The sequence below is a fragment of the Rhipicephalus sanguineus genome, chromosome 8, assembly GCF_013339695.2.
Source record: "Rhipicephalus sanguineus isolate Rsan-2018 chromosome 8, BIME_Rsan_1.4, whole genome shotgun sequence".
Lineage (NCBI taxonomy): Eukaryota > Metazoa > Arthropoda > Arachnida > Ixodida > Ixodidae > Rhipicephalus > Rhipicephalus sanguineus.
The window spans coordinates 100,234,063-100,250,447 of NC_051183.1; the positions used below are offsets into that span (position 1 = coordinate 100,234,063).

General features: G+C 49.2%; 1 non-coding gene across 1 annotated transcript; it reads right to left on the minus strand.

Annotated features, from left to right (window-relative positions):
• Positions 1–2,722: 2,722 nt before the first annotated feature.
• Trnai-uau (transfer RNA isoleucine (anticodon UAU)) lies at positions 2,723–2,814 on the minus strand. Its single transcript is given in 2 exon segments — positions 2,723–2,758; positions 2,777–2,814. It is a non-coding gene; the product is annotated as a tRNA-Ile (tRNA).
• Between the last annotated feature and the right edge of the window lie 13,571 nt (positions 2,815–16,385).

Below are 16,385 nucleotides of genomic sequence, written 5' to 3' on the forward strand. Positions count from 1 at the left end.
AATGAACTTTGCTTGACTTTGAGACTTACTAACGAAAACTAATAGCGCAAAGACACACTTGGAGCAGTATCTGAGCCGTAAAAAAGGGCCCCTCACCAGGTTTGACAATTTTGAGCTAACGGGCGCAATGCATACACAGGGCGTTGACGATCACGTCTGCCAAATTTTGCAACGCTACGCGCCGCGGAAATGGGTCAAATTTCAAGGTGAACGCTGCTTGCCCTTCCTCTCGCGGGCGCGCGCTTTAGAGAATGAGGGGATGACGTACATGAGAAAATGTCCTTACGTAGATGGTAGTGCTATGACGTCGCTCCTCAACGTAGACGACTGTGCTCTGACGTCGCCAACAGTAGCACGTGACACTGCGATAATTATTTGACACGACATGTGTTGTTTGTGTAATTTGTTTCTTGAATAGATTAATAAAACTTGAGAGAAATAATGAGACACAAAAACGGAATGTGTGCGTCTTTTATCATTTTTTTTTCGTGAATTGCAGCGAGATGCGGGGCCAATGTGCCCCCTTTCCCATGCGTTCGTGTCCCCGCGGTTAGCGCATCGAGCAGACGCCAGCCCTGGAAGCGAAAGTAATGTTCTGGCGTTCGAGCACTCATTATGCTCCTTTATTCTACCGCGTCCAAGTAAACGTTAAAGCGGCACTGGCTCATGATAACGCCACTCTCGTGCCCTTACAAATGTCTCAACTTTCATGCCCGTCCCGCAGAAAGAGGCAGTACACCACAGAGAACGCTGACAAAACGCCCACGGCCGCTACATAAAAAAAAAAAAAGGTAGTGGCCGTGCAACGCTGCTCGCGTGCTCGGGCACGTCATGCGCACGTGACCATGCATGCGCATGACGTGTTCGTGCGTATGTGTCAAGTGAAGAGGGCAGGGAAGGGATTTGCCTTGCTAAGGCTACACTGGTCGAGTGGCAAGGGTTTTGAAACTTGCCCCCTCGCATCATGGTTTCGCGCCTCAACAAATTATCGTTTTTCTCAGCTCGTAATGAACCGATTCGAAAAATTCTTGCGGCATACTGCTCTTCATTCGGCACACAACAACTACCTGCGTCTAACTAAAATTTGCTATGTGGCCTGGTGAGGGGCCCTTTAAACTCGTCTGGCGTGCGAGGAAAACGCTCGCTTTCCTTCGCCAAACGCCGATGGTTTATTGTGCCCCTACTAAAATGGCGGGCGCAGCCGCCATCTTTTGCTTCACTCTTGCGCAAAAATCGCCACTCCAGCATTTTTTTTCGCCTCCTTGGTTCGGAATTAGTCTGTGTGAAATATATGGGCCTGTTGGTTCTGTATTTGCCTATTGGTGATGTATCCGTTTTGTATTTCCCTATTGTTTACTTATTAGTTTTCTGTTTGGCTATTTGTCATCCATTGGCCGGTTAGAATTTGTCATAGTGCAATAGCGCAAAAACACAGGGACACAGGCAAGAGAGACGATACAGGCGCTATATAGCGCCTGTATCGTCTCTCTTGCCTGTGTCCCTGTGTTTTTGCGCTATTGCACTATGAATTCGTACCAACTAGCTCGGCTTTCCGTACTAGGATTTGTCATCCATTAGCCGATTAGAACTTGTAGGCGATGAATTAAGACGATCATCGCCATTTGGTGGTTCTGGGTTTTAAACTCGTGTCCTTAAGATTGGAAGGCGAGTGCCTTCACCATTGGGATACAAACACACGCTCGCAGAATGTGAATGCATTTGAACTGTGCGAGTGCTTTGTACTACTCGCTGCGGAAAAGAAATGTAAAAGTAGAATACTTTACATGGAGGCTTCGTTGAATATCACGGTAGTCGAACATAGCTCCTCTTTAGAAAATTTAGACTTTGCGAAAACGTAAAGCCAAACTCTAGTTTCGGTGGTTGCAGGTTGAGCCTTCTATGGGGCCGTTCCAGACGCCGGCGAACGCAAGACAGAAGATGGAAGACGTCATGCCGATGCCACTCGAAAACAACGTTCTAGGCAGGACGCATCCAACAATAAAACTCTACACCTTCACATAAATTAGACAACTCCCAAAGTAGATGCTGCGAGTAATTTTAACACTGCAGTTGGCGTTCATTAATCAAAATAGGCTGGCAGAGATCAAAGGAAGAAAAATAATTGGTACAGCTAAGCTCTAGTGGTGCGAAGACACAGCGGTGCTCCTGGCTCTTCCCTCCTCCTTTCCTCCCTCCTCACCCTCACCTCCATTTGCCACCCCTTGCTATACTATGCATAAGCGTGCGCAGGGTTCCCCTTCAGGGGGGGCGAAGGTTCGTCGCAGCGCCCCCCCCCCTCCATATTATGTCAATGTATGCGGCTGCCTTTGCGCCCCTCTTCTCGCCCCCCCTACAATGTATAGGGCTGACTTTGCGCCCCCCCTTCTCGAACCCTTGCCCCCCCCCCCCCCCCTGCGCACGCCTATGATACTATGCTATACAATTACGCCCTGTGCTTCACTCAGAGAGAAAGAAGTATTCCTTTGAATCAACCGTAGCACGCGCACTTCAACTCAACTTCCATATCACCCACAGCTCCCCCTCGCGATAAGCTATCCGAGACAGCTCAAGGCGAATTCTAATCGCCACCCTCCAATAGAGCTTCAGTCGCTCGCCAAGCTGAGTTCTGACCGGCGGCCATGAACTGTGAAAAGTTAGTGTTACTAGTCGACAGCTTAGAGAATATAAAATCTGAATTAAATTTAAAAATAATAAAAAGGCATTCCCCAGGTGAGGCTCGAACTCACAGCCCCGGCATAGCTCACGAGAACTGTCGTATAAGTACCGTGCGCTAACCAATTGCGCCACTGGGGAAGACAGATACGCTGAGTTGTACCTGGCTGTACATTCACGCCGCATATCTCCAGCTCTACGTGCGGGGCAGTTGCGTCCTTCAGTTATTTTTCTTTATTTCAGCCTGATCTATGGGTCGCTTATCAATAAATGCCACGTTTGTGCGCTGTCCGCCTGAAAATTCGCAACGTAGACTCTGAATGATTCGGCTAAAACGAGCATAACTAGGTTGCGAGGCCCTGGGCGACTCGCTTAACGAGTTAAATATGTCTACTTGTCCTTGTTTATAGGGTCACTCGATAATTACGAGACACTAAATAATTATATTTCGTCCAACAACTCAATTTTACGGACCCAAACAACTCTGGTCATTTCTTACCTAATATTATGAAAGGAAGAAGCGTTCGGTAACACAAATATGCTAGCTTTCCTAGTTATATATATGCGTGCTATGGTTAATAGGTTATGAGTAACAATAATAGTAGATAGTTGGCGTTTTACGTAACAAAACCACGATATAATGATCAGGGACGCCGTAGTGGAGGGTTCCGGAAATTTTGACCATCTGGTTATCTTTAACGTGCACCTAAGTCTAAATGGGCCTCTAGTATTTCGCCTCCATCAAAATGCGGCCGCCGCGGCCGGGATTTCACGCCGAGACTTTCGGGTCAGCAGTCGGTCACCATAACCACTAGCCACCACCGCGCCACTATGTAAATAGAAATACACATTTACACAGCTTTATTCAAATTGGACTAAATATTTCCAAACCGAAGTATATGCTAGCGTTACGGAGGCTATGGCTACCACCTTAGGCTACGATTACCATTTACCGAAACTAAAAGATGTTAGCTTCCCCGAGGATGTATACACGGATGAATTTGTGCACGGCAGCAATATTTTCGCCCTCTTGGACACTACCGAACCTGCTTTTATGAACCGACGATTACAACCAGCTTGTGACGTCAATACGAGCTTTCCGAAGCATAAGGAAGAACAGCGTGAAGCCCTGCTTCTGCAATACAAGGACTGCTTCTCGTCATCGTCAAGAATTTGACAGACCCCAGGCGCAAAACATCGAATCATAACAGAACAATGTCTGTCAGAGTTCGCATTGAGTTTCGACGCGAAACGCGAGGCCGTAAAGAAACAAGTCGACGAAATGCTATGCGACGACATCATCCAGCCGCCTAAGAGTCCGTGGGCGTCACCCGTGGTGTTCGTGAAGAAGACGGACTGAACCCTACGTTTCTGCGTCGATTCCCGTCGCCTGAACAAAACCACGAAGAAGGACGTGTATCTTCTTTTACGGATAGATGACGCCCTGTATACACTACATAACGCGAAGTACTTTTCGTCTATGGACCTGTACACCGGCTACTGGCAAATCGAAGTCAACGAGAGAGACCGAGATTGGACTGCCTTTATAACACCACACGGCCTCCTCGAGCTCAAGGTCACGCCTTTCGGTCTTTGCTCGGCACCTGCGACTTTACAACGCTTTATGTGGGACACAGTACTGTCAGGCTTGAAGTGGCACACTTGCCTCGTCAACGTGGATGTGGTCCTTGTCTTTGCCTCAAACTTTAACAAACACTTCCGGCTCCTTGAAGCTGTACTTCAAGCGACCGAAACCTCCAGACTCACCCTGAAGCAAGAGAAGTGTCGCTTTGCGTACGAGGAGCTGTTGGTATTGAACCACGCCTTTCGGAAGTCTAGATTCCGCCAAGCGGCACGCGGAAAACAGCTGCCATCGCTACCTTCCCGCCACCCACCGACAAAAAGGCCGTACGCCGATTTCTCCGCTTGTACGCCTATTAGAGGCGCTTCGTCAAGGGACTTTCACAGATCGCCGAGCCACTGACCCTCCTCACGAGAACCGACGTGGAATGCAAGTGGCCAACGGCACAAGTCTGAGCCTTTCAAGAACTGAAAAGACGCCAGCAGACGTCCCCGATACTTGCGCCTTTAGACAAATACGCCGACACTGAGATCCACACCGGCGCAAGCAGCGTAGCGCTCGGAGCCATCCTTGTGCACAGGACTGACGAACTAAAAAGGGTTATCAGTTATGCTAACCGTTCGCTACCTGAGGCAGAGACCAACACTACTACAACAGAAAAGGAGTGTCCGGGCTATATCAAAGTTTCGCCCCTACCTTTAAGGCAGGCTCTTCAATGTTGTGAGCGACCACCACGCTTTGTGTTGGCAAGCTAACTTAAAGGACCCTTCAGGTAACCTCGTACGGTGGAGCCTGCGACTTGATGAATTCGACATTAGCATCGTTTACAAGTGCGGAAAAAGCATTCTGACACCGACTGCCTGTCTCATGCCCCCGTTGACCCGGCGCCGCAGGATGACCAAGACGGTGACTGCTTTCTTGGGAACCTTAAAGTGTCACCGACTTCGTTGAACGACAACGAGCCGACCCGGAACTCAGGGGCCTTAAAGGCCAACTCCGGCGATTTTTTGGCCATGTCAACGTAATGGTGCTTTTATGTTCCTGAGACGCTCCTGTTACGGACCCCATAGCAGAAATACTCGGCAAATTGGAGAATAATATTAAATAAGCAGAAAAACGCAACACCGAAACCGAAACCCAACTGAGTGTACTGTCTACGTATGACGTAGACGTTGTTACGAACGAACCGGAAGTCGTGCAAGGCATGCCGGTCACGCCGGCGCGGAGTATGAAAACTGTGACAACCGGGAGGACCAGCGAAGTGCCCGGCCAAACCAACGCTGTCTGTCGCCTTGTGCACAACAGACGCTCGCTGTAGCGTCCGAAGCGCCGAAGTTAGCGGTGCCCTCGGCTGCGTCACTTCAGCCGCGTTCCCAATACTGACGTCACAGACGCAATGTTGCCAATAATTGTGGGAAGCCAGGAGGGCGTTTTCAGACAATCTTTAAAATTCATTTGCAAACAATCTGCGCATGTCTCAAGCGTGTAATTTGGCATTGATGACGGAAACGTGCAAATGAACGTACCCAGCGGATTTCATTGAGATCCATCGACCTCGAAAAATCGCCGGAGTTGGCCTTTAAGGAATACCTCCAAGGCAAGACTAGCATTGTACCAAAGGTATTGAAGGGAAGACGCGTAGTGTTTCTTGCTGAACGGCGTTCTTGTAAAGAACTTCTCACCACTTCGAGCCGACTACCCCTTCATTATACCTTGAGCATTGCGTCCGGAGGTTCGGGAAGCTTTACATGACGACCCGACGGCTGGGCATTTTGGATTTCAGCAAGATGTAAGTTGGGCCAGTTGCATTACGCTCATAATTGCTGAAGCGCAGCAAAAAACAGACGGACAGAAGAGGCTGACAAGGACAGCGCGAGGATACACGCGAGGATACAAGAAAAGTACTACTACTGGCCTCGGCTCACTGCCGACGTCACTCATTGTGTGAGGACTTGGCGATTTTGTCAGCGACGGAAGACAGCGCCGAATAGGCCACCTGGACTTCTGCGGCCCGTCGAACCACCTCGCCGGTGATTCCAGAAAAAGGACATGGACTTACTGGGGAACTTCATGGCATCAACTTCCGGAAACAGCGCGAGGATACACGCGAGGATACAAGAAAAGTACTACTACTGGCCTCGGCTCACTGCCGACGTCACTCATTGTGTGAGGACTTGGCGATTTTGTCAGCGACGGAAGACAGCGCCGAATAGGCCACCTGGACTTCTGCGGCCCATCGAACCACCTCGCCGGTGATTCCAGAAAAAGGACATGGACTTACTGGGGAACTTCATGGCATCAACTTCCGGAAACAAATGGATCGTCGTAGTTACCGACTACTTCACCGGATACGCTGAGACAAGTGCCCTGCCCAAAGGCGGTGCCGCTGAGTTAGCCAAGTCGTTCGTTGAGAACATCGTCCTGCGTCATGGCGACCCGCAGGTCCTCATCACCGACAGAAGTATGGCCTTTACTGTGGAGCTAACTCAGGCGATCTGAGATACAGCCAGACAAGCCACCGCCGGACCACCGCCTTTCCACCATCAGACCAATGGCCTCACCGTGCGTCTAAACAAGACCACCGCCTACATGCTGGCCACGTAAGTCTGCGTCGAACACAAGACGGGTGATACCATCCTTCCATACCTGACCTTCGCATACAACACTGCCGAGCAAGAAACGACGCACATGGCGCCATACAAGTTGGTCTATGGAAGGAGCCCGAATATGACCCTCGATGGCATGCTACCCAACGTCACCGGCGAAGAAAACTTCGACGTCACCGTTACTTTCAGCGCGCGGAAGAAGCCAGACAACTCGCCCGTCCGTCCATCAACAGCTAGCGAAAGACCGACAGCCGTAGTTACAACCTTTCAAGACGCCACCTAGAACACTAGCCCGGCCACCGTGTTCGGTACTCGGCGCCGATACTCCGACGTGGGCTCAGTGAAAAACTTCTTGGGTGTGCCAACAGCACGATATAATTATGAGGGGCACCGTAGTAGGGGACTCCGGGTCAATTTTTATCTGGGGTTCTTTAACGCGCACCTAAATCTAAGAACATCGATGCTCTTAGCATTTCGTCCCCGTCGATATGCGGCCGCCGTAGCCTGGCGTCGAACCCGCCCCCTCGAGCTTAGCAGCGCGGCATCTTACGTGATGAGCTATAACAGTCGATATTATTTTGCCCGTCTGCAATGAGAAGCGCCGCAGGGGTTGCCTCTTAGTTTTGCACTGTACAGATGAAGATAAGTTGAATATTGCTGTAATGGTGAGACAGGTCACCTGTTGCGAAAGTTCGTCAAGAAATGCCGCCGTTAAGTGTTTACAAGGTCCAATAGATGCCGAAGTCAGTAAGGTTGCACCGTAGGTATTAGCAGATACCTGGTTCGGTACGTAATAGTTGGAGTACGGCAATATATCCCTGTGATTGGTCCGTATGTGCCCGGTGATTGCTTGGCGGCTGCGTGGTCCACTTATTGACGATTTGGCTGTCCAGGTCGGTAAAAGAGACAGCCTGCATGTCGAAGTAGAACTCCTAGAGGGCATATACATCTGCAGGGCATATTGTTGACCGGCTCAAGGGCCCGTGTAATCTATCTTTGCCGTGTTGCTGTGGGCGCGAAGTCGTGGAATATTCGGCTGCGTTGCCGCTAATTAGTCGACCCGACGGGCGAGCGATGAAAGCCGCGCACTTAGAAGTGCGGTCGCGCATATACCGAAGGCTCCCGACAGCAATTCGCGAATGTAGACAACTCTAGCGTGGTTACATTTGTGGCTTATACCCACTACGACAATCCGACAGGATACGGGTTAGATCAAATCATGAGGTACTATACCAACAAGACAAAGAAGAAACACCTGGACCGAAACGTGCTAGAGCGCGTTCCGAGGCACCATAACAAAGGTTATCCATCCATCCAACCAGTAAGTATAATGCCGGGATGCGGAGGTGGCGCCACACCGTCCTCAAGAACGTCACCGCATTTCTTCTTCTTTCATATCTTTATGTTTCGGCCTTCTTATTCTTCTTCTTCATCGTCATGATCATCATCATCATCATGAACAAAAGCAACTTCATCTTCGTCGTCGTTACCTTTCAGCACCAGCAGACATATAAGGGCCCAAAAACCCTACATTACCAACCACCGGGGTGGTCGAGTGGCTTGGGCATTGCGCTGCTCGACCCCATTTGGCGGGCTAAAAGCCGGCCTCGGAGGCTGTATACATGTGGAGGATGTATACGAAAATGCCCGTTGTTACGCCCTGTAGTCCTCCATCGCAGGGCATTGTTAAGTTTGACTTGTTAAGTTTCTGTTTGAGGGCTTGGGAACATTTTTTTTCGCGCTCTTTTTACCTTACATCCCACTACTCTTCTCTAGCTGAGCTGGTCACATGGCCCCAGTTGTTGCCCCATTCATCTCAACCAACGGAAATTGCTTCATGCCGCTAACTGCGTGCTTGATTAATGAACCAAATGAAAAGGTAGTGAATGAAGAATGCTCGAATGTTTAAATTCTAGCAGTTTTGGGCTGCGGAAGTCAGTATTGGAGTTAATAGAAAGTAGAGGAAGAAGTGAGCAATGTGAAACCCCGACACTTGATCAAATATGAAAAATAAATAAAGAAATAACAATAATGAAATAAAATAAATCAATGCCCGAATTTTTTAAATATATACATGTGTTGACACAGAAGAATAGTAATATAGATTAGCTAGATAACCGATTGGTTTCACTGAGGTAATCCCTCACAGCCACGCAAACCTTCGCATTGGAGAACCCAGAAATAGAGGCTCCAAAAGACAAAAGCACCGGCACAGATAAATGCAATCCTATAGCACGTAAAGGTCTTTCCAAATGGGTTTTTCGTGCTGTATTATATCGCCTGCAGGTCAGAAAGAAATGATCAATTGTTTCCAGCTCACCACAGAAAGCGCACAGTGGAGAAGGTGCCTGAGCAGACCTGTGTCGGTAGAAATTTAGCCTCGGTACACGACATCGTAGCCTCGTAATTATAATTATAATTATAATTTTTCTATTCTGTAACCTCCCCTCTAAAGAATTATAACATTTATAAAACCACTCAAGTCTTGGCCAATCCCCCACAGTGGGTGTGAGCCAAAGTTGCAGGTGAACAAGAACAAGAACAAGAACCCCGACACCAACAACAAAAACATATGAGCCCAGCGTGCCCATTAAGTGAAGGAATCTCAGCAAAACGACGTCTAACCGAAAGAGGAAATCTTCGTGACGTTATAAGGTGTGGTCATGAGCGCGAGGGGTTGCTGAAGTCCTGTGGAACGCAAAGTAAAGGGTCGGTTGTTGAAGACCGTCGCAGTGTCTGGAAGTGGAACGACGACTCCGCCTGTTTTCCGTCGGCTGTTAGTAACAGGACAATCATGGGACTCGGGAAGAAAATACATCCAGACGTCGAACGTTGCTCGGTACGTTTCTGTTCCTCCGCGAGGGCACCACATATCCTTATGCAAAGTGTAAGGCTGTAATATAATTCAGATTCGAGAAGACGCGAGGCACTTGTACGCTGGGGCCATCGCCTGCAGTGACTACATTCAGCCCGCACAAGAGTACGCTGTGTCGAAGTGGCATCGCATATTAGAAAGTTCGATATTATTAACGAAATGCGTGCTGTACAATTGCTAGCTTATCGGCCGTTTGAGCATGGGGAGCGACTGCAAATCACAGACACGTGCGTGACATCTAATATTATCTATCATTATTCCTGTCACGACGAGACGGACGCTGCGCGTACATGCGTTAATTATAAAGGTTCTGGGTGTAAAAACTATATTGAACTATATGGAAGTTGTTAGCGTACATATGAATGTTAGCGAGCTGCGACTTCCTTTCCGTTGGTGATTTTCTGGTGTATTTCACAACTGCTTGTATAAAGATAACTCCAGAAGTGAAGCGTAAATTTGGCCCACAACCCAGAAGTTCTCCTTCAGTACAGACCGCAATGTCATGTGCTATTCTCGCAATAGGCGATGCGCAAAGCGCCGCCGACGCCATCTTCCGCCATGGCTCGGAAGCGCTCGCGGGGCCCGGCGAGCAGTGTTCCCGCGAGCGTCTGTACGCGAGTGCACGGATGGATGTGTTTTTCATCGTGATTTAACGATTCTGGCGGGCCTCCGCGATGTCGAAAAATACCTGCTGCGTTGTCGGCTGCTCAAACACAGAAAATCGCCAGGAACGCACATCTACAGGTTTCCGGTGGTATTTCATGAGCGAAAGCGACGGCGGCGGTGGATTGCGGCTGTACGACGTAGAAGCTAAACAATCGCGCTTTGTTTACGGCAGTGTTAGAACGATTACCGTGTTTTTATTTCTTCTTTTTTGTCGCTACGTTTTCAGCCAACGCTACTACGTTTACACTTGGTCGCCTCGCCTGCATTGTAGACACTACAATTCACATGAGGTTGTTATTACTGATAAGACGCGATACCTTGGCTCACTTGAAAAACGAATGGCGCAAAACGCACTGCGAGAGAATGTAGGGCAGGTGACGGCTCCTTTAAAAAAGCGCCGTGGAATCACACGTGTGCTGTACGAAATCGGCTGCATTCTACCTATTGATGGCACTGGAATGCGATCATCGGTGCAGAATGATCGCTGTGCGCTTCTGCACCGATGATGGCAAGCTTATCGTTTATTTTTTTCACAAGTTTATCGTGCTGGTTTCAAAGTTTTACCAACGCTGACCCTTCACGTGGCCGACCCTGTGAAATCTATACGCCGGTGCGACATGGCACGTAAACGAAGCTACTGTGTCGAGAAAAAACATTGGTTCACGCGTCAACGCATGCAGGCGTTAGTGATCGGGGCGTTGTAAAGAAAGCGGTGTACTTACGATGAGCTCCACTTCGTAGGAGAAGCTTGTTGTCGATTGTCGCGTATGGGGACATTGTCGTCCCACACAGGTGTGACATCGGACACATGTCCACTATTATAAAGTGCGGCTCCTTTGCGCACACTGTTGCCACAAAAGTAATTATCTGGGACGCGCACAACCGGCGAATCGCGCGTGCGCAAATGAGGCGTCTGCTACGCGACCCGCGAGCGGTTCCAACGGCCGCCGCTACGCGGCTTTCAGTGGCGCCCCTATAGGCGCTGCGCATCGCGGATACTGGCATCACTGCCGGAACTGTTCACTTGGGCTTCGATTACATGACGAAAGGCACTGTCTGGACGAGCTGATATTTTATTCTGGATACCATATAATTTCACTTTAACTATCATGCCTTCTTCATCACAGACGCATGACATTGCGTGGCATGTGCTACGAGTGCGAAGTTTCGGAGCTGTCATCGCCGCATTCATGCTGAATCTCTTGGTCATTATCGCATAAATTTGCATCAGATTTCAAAACCAAATGCAACAAAAATCGTGCCTTCGTATACAACATTTGAGCCTCGATTTATTTTCTGCATGTACGTCACAAGCAGCAAGAGCCCATGAAGGCATCCATTTGTAGAGCTACGTATAAATCGAATTATTCAATCTGTGCTTGAGATGGGACGTACCGGTGAATATCATGAGCGTGAAAAGTAACAAACATACACGACCTTTTGGCTAGCGTACTTGTTGAAGCTGGAGACATGCACTACACAGCGGTACAACTTCACTGATGATTCTGATCCACTGAATATGTGCTTCACAGTCGCAACTGGTTTCTCTCGACCAGTACAGGTTCGAGAGAAATCAGGAAGTTCGAGGAAATCAGGAAGTAGGTTAGGTTAGGTTAGGCTATACGATTCCTGGCTTCTGGTAAATGAGCTAACGCTATACGTGCGAGATTTTCCATAATTCGAAGCCCGTTATTTATGGCTTACAGTCGTCTTTAGTTGGGAAGCTTGCGTCTGAGTACGTACTAACGGAAATTTTATACTCTTTGACATCCCATATGTCAACCTTTTTGAAGGTCACTCAATATTAGAACGATAGCTTTACCCCTCCCGCTACAAACACAGTAAGCGCCTCGTTGCGTGTATCTGACATTAAAGCTCAGCCAAGGTCAACTCCTGCGAAGAAGCTTCAGCGAAACGCTAGCGAGGCACATTCGCGAAAACGAACAGCGGCTTCACGGCGAGTCTTTCCTGCCGCCACCGCCAGAGGCCCTGGCTGCATCCAAGTTCACTGCGCGTTCGCGCCCACAGCACTGGTGACGCCGAGCAGCGTCTGCGCGTGCGCGTTGTGTTGTGATGCAACCCGTTGGATCCGTTGTCGCGGACTGTAGTCGAAGTGCGTACACTTCTCGTCGTTCTTGCGTAAACGAAGACATGCAGTATAGTTTAATATCTGCGAACCACTGGTATCGTCCTTTCCCAAATCAATATTAATGAGACCTAACAGACAATAACGCCAAGGAATGTATAGGGGATGTTTTTAGTAATAAATGTAAGGTAATTGTGAAGAAAGAAAAGTGGGCGAAAAGATAGCTTGCCGCGGAACAAGGCAGAAAAAGAGTGTTCCACACTCGCCATCATGGCTACTGGCGGCGCTGACTGACGCTCTCACGTTTAAATGCACACATATACCCTATAAAGTGGACGGGGGGATGGCCGCCGCGGTTGCTCAGTTGGTAGAGCATCGGACGCGTTATTCGAAGGTCGCAGGTTCGGTCCCTGCCCGCGGCAAGCTATCTTTTCGTCCACTTTTCTTTCTTCACAATTACCTTACATTTATTACTAAAAACATCCCCTATACTTTCCTTGGCGTTATTGTCTGTTAGGTCTCATTAATATTGTGTATAACAAAGAAAAACGAGCCCTTGAAATTAACACTTCTTTCCTTCTTTCCCAAATCAAGCGACACAGAGCTATCGCCCGACAGACTTGCTTTAACCGCATTCGATCGCGGCAAATTTTAAATGCGAAGCATTTCTTACCGAACCTCAGGCACTTTGGCCGTTTCTATCTACGTATCTATCTATCTAGCCGCCTACGTCTGGGCGCTCTCCTGGTCGCCTCCATAACTTGTAATATACCTAAATTGGAACAGCAGGGGATCAGTGTATGACGAACACGATTCACTGGTCATGACATGAATAACGCAAAATACTTGTCGCGTACGTCATGAAACCCTTTCTCTCAGTCACATGTGGCACATAGCCGCATACCAAAGTTCATGTTATGCGGGTATGTGCCACAGGTGATACAGAGTCTCAGCCAACACAGTAACCACGAAGACAAACACATTGACACGCAAGGAAAGTGATAATTATTGTCAGGGTTTTATGCCCAAAACCACGATATGATTATGAGAGACGCTTTAGCGATGGGCTCCGGAAATTTTGACCATCTGGTACTCTGTAACGTGTACCGAGTTCGCACAGTACACGGGCATCTAGCATTTTGCCTCCACCGAAATACGACCGGCCACGGCCGGGATCGAACCGGCGACCTTCGAGTCAGCAGCCACGCACCGTAACCGCTACACCACCGCGGCTGACGCAAGGAAAGCGAGGAAGCTGAAGACAGAACACCCCTGGAAGACGCTCAACTACCATCCACTCGTCCTCGTGGTCCGCAACGTAGGCCACGTGGATTACGCAAAAACCGGGATCAATGCTTCCTATAATAAATCTGCCCAGAGAGCCAGGCCTCTCATAATTACGGGTGACTTCAACATTGATTTATCGTGACCAACAACGCCTGGTCCTTATACTGCGTGAAAGATGGCTTGGATGTGGACAGGTCATCAAAAGACCTCGCTGCCACATTCACAACAGGAGGCATCATAGATCATTTCATCGTAAGATGCATCCAGGATTTCCACCAGCTGTACTATACTTCGGACGTCACTGCACTTAGACCCCTCGTAACCGCGATCACGAACGGATCCGAATATGTGTGAGCTTCGTCCACCACCGAAGTCAGTAAGCTGCTATTAAGCTACGTTGGGAAATATGCGAGCCATGCAAATACGAAAAGTCCGGTCCAGCTACTGGTGCTCACTGATCATGGTGATGACGACCTTGTTCAAGAACTGTCAAGAACTGTCAAGAAACGTGCGTGCGTTCTACGTCATAACGCAGAAGTATAACTAGCAAAACTTTGGTTTGGGCGAACTGGTTCATCGTCGCACTTGTTTGGGACATCGCTAGGGAACACACGGACAGTATCCAGTATCGAAGCATATAAGCACTACATATCAGCTTACCGCGTCTGGTGTTGGTAACACCCATTCTGCTGTTGTCATCGTTACGCAACTGCATGTAAACAACTGGTTATGTAATAAATTCGCGACTCTTCAACATATGAGTGTGCGTATTCCACTTCCACATGGCTCTAGCATCATTCCGTAACGTTTCGCTCAAATGTGAAAAATTACGCCACAGTCACCATCCCGCGCATGCTTCGCATAACACCGATTCTCACGGTACATGGGACCTGCCGAATTTTTTTAAATACACGGAATGTGTAATGCATAACTTTTATTAAACTACCAACGAGAAAAACTGCAGTCCGTTCATTCCTGTATCATGAACCCAGCAGAAATTCCCAATAGAGAGACCAATAGCATATTGGGTTATTGACACCTGTTCGTTTATTGGTTCTGTTTATCTGTTCCCTTGGTTCGGCGCAAGGAGGATTAAAATTACGCCATCTCCCGCTGAAGGGTACCATGTGTGGATGCGAAGCAGCGGGGTTACCTTGAGCGAGAGATGGTGTAATTTTTTTTCTTGCGTTCTCGAGCCTGTGCCTTCCTCTGGCGTAGAATCAGCACTGTCTTCCAGTCTGCATCGAGCTCCCGCTGCGTGGAACTGCCGGCGTCCGAGGTATTCGACTCCCGCAAAGTCGCAAGATCATGTGCGTCTGCCTCTCTGCAGTCCATGCCATTGGTGACGTCGTGGGATTCTTCAGCGAGGGAAGGAGAGCACGAGCGCCCCGCGTCGAGAGCCACAGAAGCAGAGGCGGCCATCGGCCGCTAGTGCCACGTCAAGACGCCGGAGGCGTCGCTGCTGCCTACTCGTCGCAGGAGAGAATGAGGCACGCGAGAGGAGGAATGGAGAGGGGGAGTGGCGAGGAGGTGTGTGGAGAGCGTTTGCGCATGCGCAGTAAGAGTGGTCACGCTGCACACCACCGGATTGAACTCGGCCGTACGCTGCTTCGCATATAAAAAAATTCTGGAGTGGAACTCTCGCAACGCCTTGCCAGCAATAGTTAAGCCAGTCTTTGCCCACCAAAGAGCTCAAAACATGCTTTTTTTCTGGTGGTGCTTGCTTAGAGATCAAATGGCTTTGTTCTGTTAGTGTAAATACTACCAGAGTCCTTCAATATTCTCCTGGTCATGAAGCTGCGCCGTAACTCTATGAGGGAGCTTTGTGCCATGCAAGCGGAGGCCGCGGGGCGGCGCTGCGTCCATTCTGTTGGCATCGCGCCGACGGCAGCAGAGGTGGCTGCCGGTGTCACTGCGAGACATTGTGGCGTGTTAGCGCGTACTTTTCGCCGTATGTCCTTTCATGTGGCTAGTGTGTTGTGCTTGAAGGTCGGGAAGGATGCCACGTACCTGCTGTGTACCCGGATGTCGATCCGGATACAAGGGAAACGACGAAAAAGTGTCGATGTTCTCGCTTCCTCAAGACACCGAACGGCGGGGAAAGTGGAAGCGCGCCATACCGCGACAAGAAACTGGTGGTTTCTCATTCGATTCCCCACATGTACGCGTTTGTGAAAAACACTTTCGTGAGAGTGACATCGTTCGTGTGGACCAGTGGATAATCGGAGGTGCTGTCGTGACGTCGCCGCGCGACGTTCCGAAACTCTTGCCGGACGCTGTGCCGAGGATTTTCGATGGCCTCCCGGCGTATTTGTCAAGTGCGAAAACGTCGAGAGCTCGCCTGCCTAGACAACAAACGCGTTGTAAGCGTCGCCGGGAACTGTCACCAGATGTGGAGACCGTTGAGGCTGTACCGACACTGTGCACGAGCCCCTTTGACACAGCTGGTGCGAAGAATAACGCAGCTAATGAAGGTGAGCATATTGACCGCCTTGACGCACACTTACTCGTTGCATGCCCGTAAAACATGAGTTTGCGTGGTGCAATGTTCGCCGTTTTCTTTTACACAGGCTCTGAGATCAACAAAAACGTGGAGGTGGCATGCCAAAC